This window comes from Cydia strobilella, chromosome 12 (genome assembly GCF_947568885.1).
Source record: "Cydia strobilella chromosome 12, ilCydStro3.1, whole genome shotgun sequence".
NCBI classification, from domain to species: domain Eukaryota; kingdom Metazoa; phylum Arthropoda; class Insecta; order Lepidoptera; family Tortricidae; genus Cydia; species Cydia strobilella.
In genome coordinates this window covers 9,640,501-9,661,550 of record NC_086052.1, presented here as the reverse complement: position 1 = coordinate 9,661,550, position 21,050 = coordinate 9,640,501, and the positions used below count along the sequence as shown (strand labels likewise).

Sequence of the window (21,050 nt, the reverse complement as noted above, 5' to 3'; positions counted from 1 at the left end):
TTCCTATCCTCAGGCTTTTATAACATTTTTAAATGACGAAGTACTCATTTTTCAAGTTTGCAGTTTGCTTGTTGTGTACTCAATCTTAATCTTAATAGAAAAACCATTACTATTTCTTTTATTCATAATGTGGTTGTTTATTTATAACTCTTATATATTATTTTATATAATATTATATAATAAGTGAAATGTATCTGCATAGCAATTTGGTTACAAACTTCTATATAAGATTGCATAATTATATATTTGCAAAGAGTGCATGTGAACAGACTTATTATATACAGGTGTATCAATAACCTGTGCATTTATTATATCAAATATCAGTAACAAAAATTACATTGTTATTTTTAATCTTAAAAAGAAGCACTAAGTTCTTCCTCAGCCCATCCAGTCTCACATAAAAACGATGACAGTTGACGTGCCATTTAAAATAACAATTATCGCGTATCACATCAAATCACACGCTGGTGTGAACACACGTTCAAAACAACAAATGTAGCATCAAAGAATCAGTGATCTTTAATGTTTGTCTTTCTGTCTTACTTTCTTTAATAGTGAAGGAAAGGGATGGTAAATGATTCAACGTGGCCCTTGTATGAGAATTCTTTAAATAGATCGTATCGAAAAATGTTGCTTTTGCAATGCAATTAAAGTATTTGCGGTGCGTATGTGTTGATAGAGGCTTCAACGGAGAAACTGCTTCAAGTTTTATCGTGTACATGATACATTGTAGATAATATATTTTTTAATACAGCTGCTCAAAAAGTGCTACTTTTCGTGGCTGTTTAGCGTGCGGAAAGTTGGTTTTCGCGAACTAGTGCTTTTTACTTTTTCAATTTTTTAAAAGTTTTACTTGTTCCAATTCATGACTACTTATTGATGAGTGTTAAATATTAGTTTCCTTTAAACGTCGTAATCAACATAAAAACCTACTGTAAATGTAAGAATACGAAAAATATGCATATTTCATATTTTATTAATTACCTCTTCATCATTATAAGTATTATAACACGTTTATTTATTAATGTTGTAAAACCGTTCTTAATAAGTTGTCTGAATGGAACGGAACGCCTGTCAAAGAAGAGGACTATTTTCTTACTGCACGAATGTTTTAAGTTTCCAAAGGCAACATTCGATATTGTTTTTATAAATAATACGATACACAAATAATCATTAATAAGGATATTTAGGTAATAATAGTACAATGTTTTAATATTTACAATTGTTTCTGTCTTATAGAACATGCATTTGAAAAAAAAACTTTCATTGAAGTGGGTTCAATAATAACAACAAAATCTATTCTAGTTGAATAAAAGCTAGAAAAATACCTCTTTATAATGTCATGTCAATGATGTCAGTGTCACAGAATTAATAATATAAGTTTCGATTTCATTCAAATTCCATTCCTTACTTGTTGCTTTTCTTATTTTTTCGCAACTGTATTAAAAAACGTCGTTCGATACACGTGCGGATATATCATTCTTCTAATGTCATGACATACTTTCCGCACTAGCATCGAAAATCTATATACGAGTATATGTAGCACTGTCAAGAGGCAACTAAAGTTACAAAGTAAAATGAACAAAGTGTGTATGTTTGATATACTTAACCATAAATAGTAACCAGACGTAAGTTTATTAATCGAAGTTTGCAAACAGTTCTAAATTTGGTCTCAACTGCCAGTGCGTATTTTTTTACAGTAATATCGTTTTATCTGTCATCCAAGAATAAATAAATATAAAAAGATCTCAGATTGTTATTACTGATCTCTGCTTAGCTCTATGGTCGACTGGTAGGGAATGCCTTTAGGCATTAAGTCCGCCATTTGTAATTTTTTATTTATTTTGAGCAATAGTTTAAATTAAATAAAAACCGGCCAAGTGCGAGTCGGACTCGCGCACCGAGGGTTCCGTACATTACATAATTTTAACAATGTATTTTTTATGTGAAACGTGAGTGAAAGGTAAATTGCGGTTTACGATTTATGACGAATTAAAAAAAAACTACTTACTAGATCTCGTTCAAACTAATTTTCGGTGGAAGTTTGGATACATCATATATTTTTTTCAGTTTTATCATTCTCTTAGTTTAGAAGTTACAGGGGGGGGGGAATATTCAGTTTAGAAAAAAATGATATTAGAAACCTAAATATCATTTTTGAAGACCTATCCATACATACCCCACACATAGGTTTAATGAGAAAAAAAAATTCGAGTTTCAGTTCCATGTATGGGGAACCCCCAAAATTTATAGTTTCAATTTTTGTGTGAAAATCTTAATGAGGTTCACAGAATACATCTACTTACCAAGTTTCAATAGTATAGTTCTTATAGTTTCAGAGAAAAGTGGCTGTGACTTAATACGAACGGACGGACAGACAGACAGACATGACGAATCTATAAGGGTTCCGTTTTTAACTCAATATTTTGTAAAATAACTATTTATGGTTCTTGAAATATTGAATAATTAATTCAGGAATTTTGCTCGTTTTATTAGGCCGTAGTAATATTGTTATCATTAGCAAGGGTACCTTGCAGTATTTAAGGGGTGAAAGTAAACAAACGTAATTATCGAGATTTGCCATGAGTTAAAAAAGAGCAAGAAATTAAATACCAAAGTCGATGAACCCAATGGCAATGATAAATTAAAGTTATTATTATTTATCTCCGGTTATCATCTAAATGGCCGATGCCGTGGATAGTTTCTGAGAAATCGCACGAGATGATAAAAACAAAACATGTATTACCTTCTTCTTACAGTGTTGTGTAAAAATATTGCAAAAATGAAAATGAGTCAAATTACTCGAAAACTTTTTGTTTATCACGAAAGCTTACTACCTATGTGATAAATGCAAGACAAAATATCTTCTATCAGTAGGTGTCAGAAAAAAAAACTCTATATTATCTATAACTCAAATAAAATTAAAACGCTATCATCATAATTCACAAAATAGATCTTTACCTATAGATCACAGGAAAACCTATTAGAAATGTGCAGTCAAGCGTGAGTCAGACTTAATTACTTAATTTTTGATCCGACCCTACATGTTTTTTAAAGACATTTCACTCACGTTTCACATATATAATAAATACATTGTTTAAATTGTGTAATGTACGGAACCCTTGGAACGCAAGGCCGGCTCGCACTTGACCGGTTTTTTTCTTATTAATCAAGTAAAATTAATCTTATACTAAGTAATCATGGTCACCCTATGACTTTTGTTTTGACTACTTTTGACATACGCTGTATGGAAACTTGGTAAGCGACAAGACGTCACATTGAGTAAGATGACATTGAATATAAAAATGTAGGTATTTTCTACTTATCATCTGAAAAATAATCATCAATATTGGTGATAAACAATAATTAACAACATCATTAGGCTCGTCTTTAAATTCTGTATAATGTCTTGTTCTCTTGCTCCACTCCCCGAAATCCCCCTCATCGTAGGTACATTAAAAGCAAAACATGGAAAAAGCCCGGAAGTCGAAAGCTGGACGTCGGGCCGACCGTCGACAGTGTCACTAGCAACTCCAGATGCTATCATGAAATCCAATTTCGTGGCTTTGTTATCGCATCCAGGAAATTTAGAAGATTATCTCTTCTAACCATTTGACTTTTAATATTGTACGCAGTCTCATATTCTCGCTCACTTATACTTTATGCACTATTCGCATGGTTGATTAGTTAATACCAAATTAAATAAACGTATAATAAAATACATATTACTTTAAAAAAATACAAAGTGAACCTGAGAATATTTTTTTTCATTTTGATCGTTACTTTGTTACCTAATTGAAATGGCAGATGTAAAAGCACATCAACGATGAAAGAATCCGAATTTATACCTACATTTGAAACGGTTTACCTACACCTAGATTGCCTAGTAAATTTTTTATTGATTGTAGTTATAGTCAGTGTTGGCCGAACGTTAATTGCAATTAACCATTAACCAGTACAAATTGAACCGTAAGCCGTAACGGACGGTTACAGTTTACGGTTCAATTTGTACTGGATAATGGTTAATTGCATTAACGTTTCGGCCAACACTGGTTATAGTACATATCTCCAATAAGTCACGTTATTGATTTAAGTACCTATATGTTTTGGTACCTGTTATAGTTATAAAGTATTCATTTAGCTCTTTATAACATTGCTGTCTCCCAAATTATTGCAATTAGTACACTTGTTTAACCAATTCAACTCGAGCATGATGGCTGCGTATAATGAAGGTCAATACAAGTTGAATTCTCGTCCGTCGTTTAAGTGGCATTAATGACTAAACTGATTTCGCAGTTAACTGGATTCGCTTTATAGAATTAATTCATGGAAATCCTTATTAAGTTTGAATAAATTAGGTTGAGCACTAAACATTCAAACTATTTATAAATTGTTAATAAACGGGCTGTCCATTGACTGTTTTGGGGATTCATGGAAAAGTTATGTATGTAAAAGTCGAAATATTTGGGTTAAAGAATTTAAAATAGTAATTGTAGATACATTTTGTAATGGGGCCATATTTAGACGGGCCATATTTTCGCTGCAATATGTGGCCGGCAACTATTGGTGTCCCTCTCTTACTTACATGTTAGTTCGACTACAGGCCCCTTAATTGAAATAACTTTTCTGTTTTGGAGAACATAATTTGTAAAGAATAACAATAATTTCTATATCATTCTCAAATAATCAGTTACTATTAAATCAGTTTTATTTTTAAATTTTATCATTTGTATTATAAATAATGTACAAAATGCGGTAAATTCAGGTTTTAAAATATTGTATTGGTGCGAACAAAATGCACTGCGACTATAATAATATTAAAATATTAATAAGGTGTATTCGGGTAATTCCAAAAAAAAAGAAAAAAAATTGGCGGATAATTCCGAAAAGGGACTCTTATTACAACGGATTACCCAATTTCCAAAATTACCCGAATACATACACGTTATCTGAAAACCGTTGGAACGGGTGTAAAACATTTTTATTATTTTTAACCTATCAGTAATACCTACCTTTATCATTTGTATTCATTTCAGGCCCATAAACCAATAATAAGCAAATTTGTGTACACCATCTTGAATGCGGAACATTTAAGTTTCTGTTAAGTAGATTTATTATTGGATGAAACTGCGAGTTAAAGTTGAAAAATGAACGATATGTCAACGGCATGGTCCTGGCTTAGGCAAGATAAATGAGGCCACCTAATGCAACGGATCAGGGCCGAAAATAATAACCGTCTCCTTATATGTATAAGTATTACCTACCTACATATGTCAATGTTTTTTTTTAATAGTGCGAACAAGAGTATTCTATATAATTATAATATAAAACACTATGGTAGACAGGTGACAGGTAACCCATCTTTTGATGTCTTTTCATCTATTTGAACAATGTAGCCTATGTCATCTAAGCCAAAAAACTGGCCAAGTGCGAGTCAGACTCGCGAACGAAGGGTTCCGGCCTTCCGTACCATTACGCGAAAACGGCAAAAAAAATCACGTTTGTTGTATGGGGGTTGTATTGGGAGTAACTATCACAAATCATTAAATGGATTTAATGGTTTGAAGGAACAAGAAAGGTAAGCTTTATTTAAACCGCTTTACTTATGGGCCTTCCGTTTGGCTTTGCTATATTTGGGTTAAAATATGATATGTTCGGCCACAATCGCGTACAAGGTCAAATATGTAATAAGTACGAACAATTACTTACTCGTATATAGTGAAATGGATTCTCAATTGATTTCGAAGATAGTTTTTGTCTTTTATTCAGGCCTGATGGCTTTGAATAATTGGACTGGCACCAGAGACCGCGTAACACAATAAATATAATTACGTATATCAGCAACACCTATGTGTACTTAACCCTTTTGCATAAATGTCGAACAAAATCCAATCTACAAGTGTTTTTCTTAAAAATAATGCTTCCACAAATAATCTGATTTCCGAAGTCAGAACGGCACGAGCGAGTGTCACCGCTCTCAACGTTTTTACAAAGAAATTAACCCGAGCGCGCAGGTTACGATATTTTACGCCGTATACTGAGTGATAAATTGTCGTACTTAAGTTCCGAAAAACTGATTGGGACTGCCTCGGAAATGGGTGCTGGAATGTTGGGATTCTCCTATCCCATTTGAGATAACTGGTTTGTACGTAAAATAACTTTTTGTTGTGTTTGTATTGGCCGTGTATTGTCTATGAAATGTAGAGCAAATTTGGTAAAAATAATAAGAACGTATCTGGACCCATAATGTGAATATTTCGTATAATATTAAAATGAAGGTAACTTTTATCTTATAATAAGATTACAGCAAAAGGACACTGTAAATAAAGTAGGGATACTTACTTATTATACCTAATATTAAGGATTAGATATCTAGATAATATCAAGGAATATAAATATATACTTTATTTAACAAATTTTATATATTTGTGTGCTTTTTCAGCTTTTAGCCATATTTTACGAGATGAATAAATAAATAATAAATATTGTAGTACATTCTTACACATATTGACTAAGTCCCCCGGGTAAGCCCAAGGAGGCTTGTGTTATGGGTACTCAGACAACGATATATATAATATATAAATACTTCAATACATAGAATACACCCATGACTCAGGAACAAATATCTGTGCTCATCACACTAATAAATGCCCTTACCGGGATTCGAACCCAGGACCATCGGCTTCACACTCACAGGCAGGGTCACTACCCACTAGGCCAGACCGGTCGTCAAAATGCATGATCGATAGTGGGACCATATTTTTGACCTTAAAGTTATGATAATTCTAAAGAAGGAAAAGTGATGCTTATATGGCAGGGGACATGTTTTTAAGCATATTTGTAATTTAAGAGGAAAAGTTAGAACGAGCGTTAGGTATAAATTAGGTATTTATATATTTTGATTGATGCTTTTTGAATATTGAATTAAAGTGCAAAGTTTAAGCTTCATCGTTTAAATTATGTATGACTCTTTAAACTGTTACATTTTTAGAAAAAAATTTAACGTGCTTCTTTGTCAAACTAAAATTAGCTTATTATTTTGTCGATATTGAATTAAAGTTTTAAAAATCCACAATAATATCTCTAAATTCTTAAGTTAATAGACAAAGCCGAAAAATTAGAAAAATAGGATTGCTGCTTAAATTTTAATATGCGTTTTTTGTCCTGTAAGGTCCAATATTGAATTAAAGTCTATAAAGATAAGTTTCATACTATAAAATAATATATGCAACCATATTATGAAAAGTAAGAAATTTCTGTGTGTAGCTTCCATTGTTATAGCCAAATCTATTTAAAAAGGCGCGAAATTCATACATACGCCGCGCTGGTCCGTCAAGGTGCCGGCGCGGCACACGGGAGCCTATCGTAGCATTCGTATCTATCTATACCTATAGGTACCTCGCCCGGTCGCCCCACCCCCCGCTCAGCTTCGTAAGTACTTCGTAATTTTCTTGTCATTCATTAGTTTGTTTACCGTGCACATAAATTAGATGCCGATATTACGTGAAATTAATGTAATTATGACTTCAAAATGAGTACAAAATGTTTGTTATGTGGACTGATTATTTCTAGTTACTTAGTGGTCCGAGAGCTGGTAGACATTTTGGAGTAGGTCCTTGAAGCAAGCTGAAAATTTGCCTAATACTTCTCCTATCATACCCTAACTCAGTACTGGAGGTCTGGCTGCAGGGTAGCGGGGCTAAATCAACCCTTATATTTTTTAAGATTTTTTAGGGCTCCAAAAAAGTTCCTGAGGCAATCTGTAATTTTTACAGGTTGAAGTTAAGTATCTAAATAGTCACAAAAAAATAAGCCTGAACATTTGGTCGGGTCTTTGACCTTGCCAGAAGAGCTAAAAAGTAACGTATGACACTTACTCGTACGTAAAATTAAGTTTGTCTACTATAGTAATTGTATGCATTACAAAGTTATTTTTGTAGTACAGTAAATTAAAGACTACTGGGTAGGATGTACAGTCAGCAATACTATTCGCTTAGCACCGTTGCATACAAACTTCTTTACAGGGGTGGTATCTTTTCTCTGCAGCTGACTGTACAATGTGATTGTAACTATGACGATGGTGTATATTTATGATGTATGTTATTTATTGTGTTTTTTGTATGTTACTTAAGGGCTTCTGTTAAGGGAACGAAAATTTGATTATTTAAGCCCTGTAAATATTTTTTTCTGTTTTTTTTTCTATTTGTTTTTTTTTTAATGTTTATTAAGGGTCCACTGCAGGCGAACGAAAATGTTTATTATTTTGCGCTACGGCACACGGTTTAGGAGATACAGAATTAAAAAGGTTTTTTGTGGTTTTTTTTAAATATATTAATTAAGGGTTTCTTAGTGGAACGAAAATTTGATTATTTTTGCGCTCCGTCGCACGGTTTAGGAGATACAGCCCTCTAAAAAAAATTTTTGTTTTTTTTTTCTTTTCTTTTTAAATGTTATTTAAGTTGAACGAAAATGTTATTATTTTACGCTACGACGCTATTATTAAATTATGTTAGATTTTGAAATTTTTATATTAAATATATCTACTTATATATAAAGTTGAAGTTTGGTTATTGAATTTTATATTATATAAATATACAAAAAAAGAAATATAGAGCTGTATCTCCTAACCCGTCCGTCGCGCGTCGTAGCGCAAAAATAATAAAATTTTCGTTCCCCTTTAAAAACACTTTTAATATACAAAAAACACAATGAAACACAATAAGAAAAAAAACTACACGGCTGTATCTCCTAAGCCGAGCGTCGTAATATTAAAAAAAAAATACCAAAAAAGTCTTTATAAGGCTGTATCTCTGAACCGTGGGTCGTAGAGTAAAATAATAAAATTTTCTTTCAACTTAATTAACATTTAAAAAGAAAAGAAAAAAAAACAGAATTTTTTTTTAGAGGGCTGTATCTCCTAAACCGTGCGTTGTAGCGCAAAAATAATCTAATTTTCGTTCCCCTTTGAGAAACCTCTAAGTAACACACAGAAAACACAATGAAAAACTAAAAAGAAAAACAAAGAAAAAATCTTTATAGGGTTGTATCTCCTAAACCGTGCGACGGAGCGCAAAAATAATCAAATTTTCATTCCACTAAGAATCCCTTAAGTAATATATTTAAAAAAAAACACAGAAAATCTTTATAAGGCTGTATCTCCTAAACCGTGCATCGTAGCGCAAAATAATAAAATTTTCGTTCCGTTGCAGTGGACCCTTAGTTAACATAAAAAAAAAACAAAAAAAAAAACAGAAATAGTACATTTCGATGCTAGTGCGGAAAGTATGTCATACTTTACATACTTTCGAAGAATGACATTTCCGCACGTGTATCGAACGACGTTTTTTAATACCGTTGCGAAAAACAACAAGTAAGGAATTCGAAACTTTTATATTATTAATTCTGTGACATTATTGACATTAGACTTATATTGACCGGGATATAGACCGTGATTACCTTTTGTATTATTTGTGAGCTCCCGATATTTCAAAACCACCGTGAATCATTCAAAACTCTAATTATTGACATTGACATTATGAAGAGGTGTTTTTATAGCTTTTATTCGACTAGAATGGATTTTGTTATTATTATTGAACCCACTACATACAACATTATACACATTGTATTGTTTTACAAATATAAAACATTGTACTATTATTACCTAAATATCGTTATTAACGATTATTTCAATACTCAATACTCAGTAATCAACATAAAAACCTACTGTTAAAGTAAGAATACGAAAAATATACATATTTCATATTTTATTACTTACCTCTTCATCATTATAACACGTCTATTTTTTTATATATTGAATATTGAAAAACCGTTCTTAATAAGTTGTCTGAATAGAACGGAACGCCTGTCAAAGGAGAGGCGTTTTTTATTTCTGCTTTAAATTTCCAAAGGCAACATTCGATATTGTTTTTATAAATGTACGATACACAAATAATCGTAATTAACGATATTTGGGTAATAATAGTACAATGTTTTATATGTACAATTGTCTTATAGAACATGCATTTAAAAAAAACTTTCATTAAAGTGGGTTCAATAATAATAACACCCAGCTAAAAAAACACCTCTTCATAATGTCAATGTCAATGATGTCACAGAATTAATAATATAAAAGTTTCGAATTCCTTACTTGTTGTTTTTCTTATTTTTTCGCAACTGTATTGAAAAACGTCGTTCGATACACGTGCGGAAATGTCTAATAATGACACACTTTCCGCACTAGCATCGAAATGTCCTATGACAGGGCTGTAGCTCGTAAACCGTGCGTTGTAGCGCAAAACTAATCTAATTTTCGTTCCCCTTTGAGAAACCCGTAAGTAACATTCAAAAAACATAATCGAACAACAAAGAAGAAAACAAAAAAATAAAAAATCTTTATAGGGTTGTATCTCCTAAACCGTGCGTTGTAGCGCAAAAATAATCTTATTTTCGTTCCCCTTTGAAAAGCCCCTAAGTAACATACAAAACACACAATGAAAAACTAAAAAGAAAACAAAAAAAGAAAAAAATGATTATAGGGTTGTATCTCCTAAACCGTGCGTCGGAGCGAAGAGCAAAAATAATTAAATTTTCGTTCCACTTTAAGAAACCCTTATTAATATTTAAAAGATACAACCCTATAAAGATGTTTTAATTTTTTGTTTTCTTTTTTGTTTTTCATTGTATTTTTTGAATGTTACTTACGGGTTTCTCAAACGAGAACGAAAATTAGATTATTTTTGCGCTTCAACGCACGGTTTAGGAGAGACAGCCCTGTAAAGATATTTTTAATGTTTTTTTAATGTTAACTAAGGGTCCACTGCAATGGAACGAAAATTTTATTATTTTGCGCTACGATGCACGGTTTAGGAGATACAGCCTTATAAAGATTTTTTTTTAAATATATATTAAGGGTTTCTTAAAGTGGAATGAAATTTTGATTATTTTTGCGCTACGACGCACGGTTTAGGAGTTACAGCCGTGTAAATATTTTTTTCGTTTTTTTTTTTGTTTTTTCTCATATTAAAAAAGGGTTTCTTAGAGGCAAAGAGGATATAATAAGATAGAGTGGTACTGTCATAGTAAATTTTGTAACCGCTTTAAATTCACTGCCATCTATCGACATACTTTAAAACTAAAAATGAAGATTTATAAAAATACGTTAAAATGTATTTAAATATGGATAAATGATTTTTTTATTTGCTTTAATTATTTTTATATGATTTTGACCCATGTTCTTTCACTGATATGCGTTAAAATTATAAATAACAAACGAAACCGTCAACGCCATCTATACGAGAGTAAGCCAAAACTAGTGGCGCCCTCTGATCGAGAATCAAATTTTCGTGATTTTCGAGGCACGTTTTTTCCTTAGACTGTATCCATCTATTACGGAGTTATATCTATCTTTTTTAGAGGGGAACGAACATTTTACTTTTTTTGCGCTCCGACGCACGGTTTAGGAGATACAGCCCTATAAAAAGATTGTTTTCTTTGTTTTTTTCTTTTATGTTTTCATTGTGTTTTTTGTATGTTACTTAGGGGCTTCTGATAGGGGAACGAAAATTTGATTATTTTTGCGCTATAACGAACGGTTTAGGAGATACAGCCCTGTAAATATTTTTTCTGTTTTTTTTTTCTTTTTTTTTTTTTAAATGTTTATTAAGGGTCCACTGCAGGCGGACGAAAATGTTATTATTTTGCGCTACGGCGCACGGTTTAGGAGATTAAGCCTTATACGGATTTTTTGTGTTTTTTATATACCTATATTAATCGAAAATTTGATTATTTTTGCGCTCCGTCGCACGATTTTTGCTCTACAACGCACTGTTTAGGAGATACAGCCCTCTAAAGAATTTTCTTTCCTTTTTTCTTTTTTTTTAATGTTAATTAAGGGTCCACTGCAGTTGAACGAAAATTTTATTATTTTGCGCTACGACGCACGGTTCAGGAGATAGAGCCTTATAAAGATTTTTTCGTTTTTTTTTTGTTTTTTTTTTTAAATATTAATTGAGGGTTTCTTAAAGTGGATCGAAAATTTGATGATTGTTTTTGTGCTACGACGCGCGGTTTAGGAGATACAGCCGTGTAAAGTTTTTTTTTTCTTTTTGTGTTTCATTGTACGACCGGTCTGGCCTAGTGGGTGACCCTGCCTGTGAAGCCGATGGTCCTGGGTTCGAATTCCGGTAAGGGCATTTATTTGTGTGATGAACACAGATATTTGTTCCTGAGTCATGGGTGTTTTCTATGTATTTGTATATTATATATATCGTTGTCTGAGTACCCATAACACAAGCCTTCTTGAGCTTACTGTGGGACTGTCAATCTGTGTAAGAATGTCCTATAATATTCATTTATTTATTTATTGTGTTTTTTGTATATTGAAAGAGGGGAACGAATTTTTTTTTATTTTTGCGCTGCGACGGACGGTTTAGGAGATACAGCCCTATATATATTTTTTTGTTGATTGTTGTTTTTTTTGGATGTTATATAATATAAAATTCCATAACCAAAATTCAAATTTTTATATAAGTAGATATACTCAATATAAAAATTTCAAAATCTAACATAACTTTTAATAGAAATGTCCTCATACATCATAAATATACACCATCCTCATAGTTACAATCACATTGTACAGTTAGCTGCAAAGAAAAGATACCACCCCTGTATAGGTTTGTATGCAAAGGTGCTAAGCGAATAGTATTGCTGACTGTACATCCTACCTAGTGGTCTTTAATTTACTACAAAAATAACTTTGTAATGCATACACTTTGTTTAGTAGACAAACATAATTTTGCGTGCAAAAATAACTGCGATGCATACGCTTTGTATAGTAGAGAAACTTAATTTTGTGTGCAAAGATAACTTTGTAATGCATACAATTTGTATAGTAAACAAACTTAATTTTGCGTGCAAGTAAGTGCCATACTTTTTAGATCGCCTGGCAAGGTTAAAGACACGACACGACCAAATGTTCTGGTTTATTATTTTTATGACTATTTAGATACTTAATTTTAACCTGTTAAAAATACAGATTGCTTTTAGAACATTTTTTTGAATTTTGTGAAATATTATTTTGCACGCGTCTAGCAAGGTTAGGTTACCCGCTAGCCCGTTGATCTATATACCGTTGATCTACCTATATATCAATACCGTTTGATCGCTGCCTCGGCGGCGCACAGCGCGGCGCGCGCAACCATGCCGCGCGTTTGAAATGTAACGTAAATATAAGCACGGAATGCATACGTATCAGTATTTAGTGACGCACAAATTTTATATTTCTAATCTTTTGTGTGGGAACTAAGATCATTGTCATGACCGTTTAATATTAACTCTACAAACTTTAATTCAATATTGGCTATACTGCTTAACCAGATATCAATATCTAGAGAAGCACATTGTCTACATTTCTAATTTTTTACAAGTATAATAAGCTGATCCATAATATCGTAATTTTGCAATATCAGCTACTCTAATTATTTATTTACAAAATAATTCATGTTTTTAAGTTCACCAGAAAGCACATGTTCCAGATTTCTAAAAACCGAATATTGTGTATAAATTAAAGTGGTATTGAATATGTTAAAGTTTTTTGTAACTTTAATTCTATATTTACAAAGTTATTAGCAGAAATTAAAATATTTCAATATATCCGAACGCTCACCCTAAAAATTTCTAACTTTTTACGAAAGTCTTATTTAACATGCTAACAATGACATATCGAAAAAGAAAAAACTTTAATATTATCAAAACCCATTTTTGTTCCACCGCTGGTCTAACGAGTATATAAGTCATATCATACTGAACAACTTTTACTCTGGGGCCAATCCCGAAATCATTAAAAAGAAATTACCTGTTTCTTACATTTTGGCTGATCAGATGTCGATGTTTTCTATGGGAGAGCTTAATTCTTATTTATTTCGGGGATGATCAGTAAGATACTCAGTATATTATATATTGACTTGTTACTACTAATTGTGTTATTTTATTTTATTGATGATAGTTATTTTAAGAAATTGTGATTAAACTGACATAGACTTAAGTACTTATTAATATTAAACCTATGACATGTAAAATTTGTAATTTGTGTCGTTTTCAAGCAAAAGGTACCACATTGTCGCTTGCCATAAGGACGCTCTGACAGGTTATTCATATAGCAAATGTCGTTCCTTATGGCAAGCGATAATGTGGTACCTTTTGCTTGAAAACGTCACATTTTATGAGTAAAGGAACGAATATATTATATACCTCGCTAAATTCGGCTATGTGTTGAAAAAACACCACGTATATCTACTAAATAATTATTAAGAAACTAGTTAAATAACTACATATCACTACTAATGGTATCTCATACATACTTAAGTTTGCCTTGCAACATAAACCATTATTAATATGTGATGTTTTCAACCAAAAGGAACCACATGGTCGCTTGTCGATAAGGTTGATTTCAAATTAAAGCTATATGGAAATAGCGCCTTATCGACAACCGACAATGAGTACCCTTTTGATTGAGAATGGCACATATAATCATTAATCAGTGATTTATTCTCTCACGTTCAAGTTTGGCGCACGTACCTAAGCGTCTCACGAGCATGAAATACATAAAACCGTTTAACCCCCTTTCGTTCCGGATTTACAAAGCAAGCGTCATTCTTTTGCGGATTAAAATGAGTTACTTTGTCGCTCTACTGTACCTGCAGGGTGCCGCGTAGTATTACGAACTAATCATACTCAGTTCTTGGTCTTATTGGAGCAGCATTTGATTTCTTTTCTTTTGTCGCTCGCACAAATATATAAGTAAAAACAAGATGCACGAGCGAGTAGTGATGTCAAAATGAGATGAAATTGCCAGCAATTTGAAAGTTTGAATTAGCCTCAGGTTATATCTGTTCCTGCGGTATTATCGCCGACCAGTTTTTTATGGATATGGATATGTACCTATATGTAAAAAAAAATAAAACATGTGGACCTCTTGTCCAATATGTATTTTATATTACTTATTTATGTTGCCTATTAACTGTATAGCGAATAAAACAATAGAAATCACTTTATTAAATTGAAATACATGCCATTTTACAATAACCGAAAAAAACAAAATCTTAAAAAATAATCTAGTTAAGTATATGTAATAAATCCGCAACGCAGGCTTCGTCCGGTGGCTACAAATGCAAATGCTTCGTCCCAAACATACCAACGATGATATATTATCCGCAACAGGCTTCGTCATTCTTTTTTTAAATAATCATCATCATCATAATTTAAGATCATGATGGCTCTCGTCGGTGGAGTATGCGCCAGTTTTCGCGATCCTCGGATAGGTTATTTAGGTCTTTAGGGCCACCCCGGCGGTGATTCGGGGGAGGTGTAATGTGTCAAATGTCCACTTTCCGTGTTTAGCAGTAACGATTTGGTTTACTGCGACAAAAACACATATTACTTGTCTCAGCGATAAGTTCGTATGTAGGTATAAAATAGGCAAACAGACAATAAAGACGATCACTCTTACTTGTACTTAGACTAGTGGTATTACTTATACTACCCATCGTACCCGGCTCCGCCTATCCAATATCTCACATCGGTCCTTTAATATTGTACCTGTAAGGCACGACATTTGCTTCGATCGATCGGATCGGATCGTTTTTACCACCTACCTAACAAATAGCAAAGACAACTAATTGAGTAGCAAAAGTTAAATCTTGTAAGTATAATTTAATAGTATTTGTAATATTTTAACTGTCAAATAACTAGCAATGTGGCCTAAAGCCGGCAGGCAAATAATGATTATGATGATAAGGTACCATTAGTGTTCTCGCATTTGCTGTCAGTTGTTTATTTGGTAAACATACATTTACGTATTTACTATGGGTGTGTGTGTGTGTGTGTGTGTTTCTACTTTTTTATTTAATCATCTTCCTCGCGTTGTCCCGGCATTATTTTGTCACGGCTCATGGGAGCCTGGGGTCAGCTTGGCAACTAATCTCAAGAATTGGCGTAGATACTAGTTTTTACGAAAGCGACTGCCATCTGACCTTCCAACCCAGAGGGTAAACTAGGCCTTATCGGGATTAGTCCGGTTACCTCACGATGTTTTCCTTCACCGATAAGCGACTGGTACTAGTATAAATATCAAATTATATTTCGTACATAAGTTCCGAAAAACTCATTGGTACGAGCCGGGGTTTGAACCTGCGACCTCCGGATTGAAACTCGCACGCCCTTACCGCTAGGCCACCAGCACTTATTTATTTAGGTTCTACTTTTTTATTTAATAATAAAGTATATAATAAAAAGCTTTACTGTTGATTTCTGCATATTTACACCGTTTTTATTCATCAGTTACCTATGTTTAGAAGGTGTTTGACCGCTAAAGGAAAAGGTTAACGTTTTTCCTGTTATTCTATTTTGAGTGATAACAACTATAACAAGGTTCAAACACGGGTAGCTGGCCATGAAACCCCTGGCTGGGAATGGTAACTAATAAAAATACTTAATAGGGACGTAATGGCTTAATTGTATCGGTTACTAATAAGCCTCTGCGACTCACTTCATCCGCTCCGCATAGAAATCATCGCTGAACTATTTTCCATACTGTTAAACAACCATTTGAAAACCGATGTCAACTACGTGTTCCTTTTTATACTCGGGTACTAACTCTTACGTATGTTGGTACATCTGATTTTATTTGTTACGATTTTCGGGATACCAATTTGTCATATTTTAATAGGGGAACAATATAATATATGTATTACATTAAATCCAGTTGTTTTACGACGTGTTTTATTATCATCTAAAATATAAAACATTATTGCAAATAACATTAAAGTACATTTATTTAGCGTAAATAAGGTACGACTACAACGATGGAATTGAGGAAATGGTCCTGGGGTGTAATGACGCCATTTGTATAGCTGATATTATTATAGCTAGACATAGACACCAAATGGCTCCGCTGCGTTCACCCACATTTTCTTCTGAAAACGGTTGGTATTGTGTTGTCAACGAGAACTAGCATGACGAAGTCGGCACTAGATCAATATCAATTAAGAGGCAGCGAAACCGGTCCGAAAGAGAATAATTTTAGAAAGATATTTTTTTTCTTTTTGTGGTTGAATCGTTTCGCTATTAACGCGATGGAGAGGCCAATATCTCGGCGTACTGCAAAAGGATAAAAAGGGGAATAAAGTAACTTGTATGGCAGGTCGGTTGCAAGATGCAGAAATCTGTGCGGGGCGTGGGTGTGGGCGAACCGGTCTAGACGAGATGAACTTTAAGGACCCAGCTAAATAAAATAAAAGATCGCACCGCGACGGAGGCCAGCTCTCGTACAGCGCAATATTTGCCGCAACTTAATATCGCCAATGGGACATACAAGCGGCCGAGATAAACCTTGTAGAGTCCTTCGCATACATAAGAGATCTTGTACCGAGAAATCCGCGCTGGATCAGTCTCTTAAGCCTTAAAATAAAATTGCAACAATAGCTTTCTTATGTGAGTCTAACTTCGTTCCTTTACGACTAAATTGCACAAGCTTAAAGCAATTTAATGGGATTTTCTAAAAGCATCAAAGTTCATTGTGCTGCAAACTCCCAGTAGAAATCCTCTAATTTACCTTTAGTGGACACAATTGGAAGAAAACACTAGAGGGCATCGTGTTGGATTAGATTAGTGCTGATAAGATTAGTTAGTAGCGTCGCAGTGTGTCGTGGAGCTCCGACCGCAGTCTCCGCCATGTGAATCTGCTAATTGCCAGCTCTATCTACACTGCAGTAACTACCTACTTCACATAAGCACTTGCTTCTACCGCTTTCATTAATCAATCTTACAAAACTGCAGCGGCGGTCTCGTAAAGATGTGGTGAGCGTTCCTCAGGTCCATCATTGTTCACCGAAGACGTAAGAGGACCGTGCCTAAGCACTTCATGAATATTTATCGCGGCAAGGCGCGAGCTGGAGTTTCGCGGGCTGGACTCGGGCGGGGCTGCACCCTAATGCAATGATTCATATTCGGTTTGCGGGCGAGTTGAACGTCTTCCATTATTGTCATTCATCGGAGGAAGTGGGCGGCGAGGGGCGGCGCGGGTGCCGCCGGCGCCCCCCGCGCGACTCTCAGTCGCTCGCCGACACTCTCGCTGCTAACACGCGAGAGACGCGATGCACGTCGCCTACGCTTGACTCATTCAGTCGTTCGCGTTCCGTGTGTGAGTGCCCTCCGTGATCCGAAGCCGGAGCTTCCGAGCCGCGTGTGCAGCCTCCAGCTAGTGCTTGCGGTCGGGCCCAGTGCCCGCCAGGAGCCAGCGATTGTGGTGCCAGTGTCTCGCGCGCCGGAGCCGACGGCTCAGCTGACCGCCGCGGCACATCGTGAGCGCACGGTGAGTGCGATCGATCACTGCATGCACGCGCTACACCACTTATGTGTGTCTATTTCGAGTCGCTCGCGAAACTCGGCCCTCGAACGCATGTACGCATTTCGTAGATCACGATCGATGATTTCGCTTAAAAGAAATTACGACCATTTTTCAAGTGTCGAGCGCGCGGTAGCGGCCGTGTTGATAAACAGTGTCGGCTTACTGTGAGGATGAGCTATGGAACGGCTCGCTTGTCTGTTTGTGGATTGTTCCATGTTATGACTTGATTTAGTGGGTATCGAGAATTTGTGGACATTATTGACATGGCACAGGATTGGTTTGTTGGCTGCCTGCCCGCGGGTAAAGGATATGCAATCAGTTGGGTCAATGACAGGCGGTCGTACTTCATCCAGAGCGATCGTTAGCCGCCGCCAGCTGACTTCCCGTCGCGTTGCACTCGCACTCGCGAAATTGTACATGTTTTGCTCCGCCCAACCCAACCGGCCCCTATAAGTAGCTTCTTATCTTATTAAAATGAACCTAGTAAACAATCCAAGAACTTAATCATCAAAACATAAATACCTACACAGGTATTTAGTGGTATCACACTGCCAAGTCAACATCAATTTTACAGTCAGCTGGTTCGCCTTTTTAAATGTTACCTAGGATTCTATTCAAATGAACTTCGAAAACTGCTGTAACACAAGCTTCGTGCATGAATTGTAACAATATGAAAGACTTGCACCCCTATTATTAAAATTTAAATTCCTATATTAAATAAAGCCTGAAAGACTATAAGAATAAGACGTACCGGTATTAGATTGGAATCGTATTGGTTTAATTATGTGCTCTTGCTTCTGCGAGCGTGAATCAAATGCAAGTGAGTGAGAAGTTCAGCGGAATTGAATTAAACAAACAGGACAATTTTATTCGAATGTACACTGACATCAGAATGATATCTGAATCTGAATTATGTTATTATTTAGTTATCGTGCGCCTCGCCTGCGCCAATACATGTACGGACAAGTACGAGCGAAATGCACGATAACGTCGATAACCGAATGACATCATCATCAGTAAGATGTCATTCTGATGTCAGTGTACGTTCAAATTGGCCTGAGAGTTAAATCGATTAGTACTTACATAAGACAAATTAAATCCAGGCCTTAATCGAGATTTAAAACTTAAATAGAGTTAGACCAAGATAATTCTGCAACAATTTTAATACGCAGTGCAAGTGTTATTTTAAACGTCAAACTTCAATGACATTATCACTACGTACACAGTAAAAAACAAAGTCGCTTTCCGCTGTCTGTATGTCTGTCCCTATGTATGCTTAGATCTTTAAAACTGCGCAACAGATTTTGATGCGGTTTTTTTAATAGATAGAGTGATTCAAGAGAAAGGTTTATATGTATAATTTGTTTAAGTTTTGTGTAAATTAGTTGAACTACCCGTGCGAAGCCGGGCGGGTCGCTAGTGACGTACAAACAACACTTGCACTTCGTATGCTGTCAAAATCGTTGCACTTTTCTTAGTCTAACTCTAAAGAATTAAGTTTCCTACTAGTTGCTTTGAGAAATTTTTCTTAGGTATAAATATGCAGGTAGCAGATATATTGCTACACTAAATATACCTAAAATGAAACAAGAGCACGGTAACAGAGCTGTTATCTCTTATTAATCTGCTCTTACGAAGGTCGCCCTGATAAAAGATAGCGGCACTGCACATTTGAGGCCTTTCTCTACTGGTACTAAACCACTAAAATAATTTGCAAACAAGTTAACTTGATAATGATTTAAAATCCCACCTAGTAACATTAATATTACTTACGAGTTTATACTTAATTAACTGTTATTAGTCACTCTCTCGGCAGAAACGAATCTAAAGACCACCCTCATTAAAATTCGGCACACCATATTGGCAGGACCAGGTCATGCCAAATGAAGGAAAAATATGTGGTAATGTTAGAAGGTTAATTAAACTCAAATTTACCCTGGTATAACTAGTATTACCAGCCTTTTGGGTAAATTCCATATTTAAGTAAACTTAAGTTTACCTGGGTATACCTTGTATTACCCAAGCCTTTTGGGTAAAGCCCGAAAATTAAATCAACTTTAATTTGTATTCGGCGTTTACCAGTATACATCTATCTAGGTTTACCCAACACTGGCAGGGTAATGTCAGAAGTGATGATGCAACACCTAGCCATTGATGGGTAGACCTAGATGTGTACGGGTAAACGTCGGATACAGATTAATATTATTTAAATTTTCGGACCTTAATACCCAAAAGCTCAGAATAAATTTAAAAGTGGAAAAATTACTGTCTTGGGTGAAACTTGAACTCACGGCCTCTGGATCGATACTCCAGCGCTTTGCCAACTGAGCCACCAAGACCTCATCCATAGTCAGCAATTTTTTTCCACTAGGTACATGGGTCTAGGGGACCCTAGCGACGGCCACCGGAGTTCCAAGTCATATTGGAAATTCACCAGTAACGATGTGGTACCAATTCTAAATTAAATTTTAACAAGCAGAAACGTCTGCGAACGATGCTACGAGGGTGATGCTCAGAATAAATGTAAAAGTAACGTACATAAAAACAAGCTTACCTTGGCACACGTTTAACTAAATAGGTACTATTTATATATTTAACAAAACAATAGAAGTTAGGTACGCGTCGCGATACTCGCGATAGACGAAGA

At 34.8% G+C, this 21,050-nt stretch overlaps 1 protein-coding gene across 5 annotated transcripts in view; it reads left to right on the top strand.

Moving 5' to 3' along the window:
* Nucleotides 1-21,050, top strand: part of LOC134746085 (protein alan shepard) — a 262,336-nt gene that overhangs the window by 70,864 nt on the left and 170,422 nt on the right. Inside the window, exon 1 of one of the 5 annotated variants that reach the window (XM_063680327.1) lies at nt 18,065-18,367. The exons of the other annotated variants lie outside the window; for them this stretch is intronic. The gene's annotated coding sequence lies outside the window, so the exon portion shown is untranslated. Of the gene's footprint in view, nt 1-18,064; nt 18,368-21,050 lie in introns of those variants that run through there. 5 annotated transcript variants of the gene reach the window in all.